Source organism: Tribolium madens, unplaced genomic scaffold (genome assembly GCF_015345945.1).
Source record: "Tribolium madens isolate multiple individuals breed KSU strain unplaced genomic scaffold, Tmad_KSU_1.1 Scaffold_97;HRSCAF=244;Tcas5.2_LG3a, whole genome shotgun sequence".
In the NCBI taxonomy this organism is placed as follows: domain Eukaryota; kingdom Metazoa; phylum Arthropoda; class Insecta; order Coleoptera; family Tenebrionidae; genus Tribolium; species Tribolium madens.
Window position 1 is genome coordinate 10665747 of NW_025401069.1, and position 499 is coordinate 10666245.

The window sequence follows — 499 nt, forward strand, 5'->3', positions numbered from 1 at the left end:
TCGGTGTTGTTTTTTGTGAATGCATTGGGTAACTCCATCGAGTCGATGGAGAGGTGGAAAGGCAACGAGGGAGAGCATGGCCCGATGTCCAATGCGTGGTGGTATCGACGTTTTGAAGCGAGTCATGGCGCATTGTGCTCCAAGCAGTAATCGAAAGTTGGTCTTTGTAGTGTTGAGTGTGGTAAATGCCGACACGGCCACGATATAACTCTACGTTCAGTTCAGTTAATTTATTAAAATATTAAATATACTTTTCTTTAACATTTTWCTGTGWAAATTTGTGACAGTGTTTCTTTTACGACATCGATTTTTTTTYAGGTAAATGTCGACCTGTGAAATCTTTGTTACCTTAGCAATGAAAAAAAGGTTAATTTTGAAAAGTAAATGTATTTTTATCGGGCTGTGTATTGCTGGGGATTTGGCTTAAGATTGTAGGAGGACCGAAAATAAAACAAACACATTGTTGGGCGAATTATAAAACGTAAATTTTACATTTTAC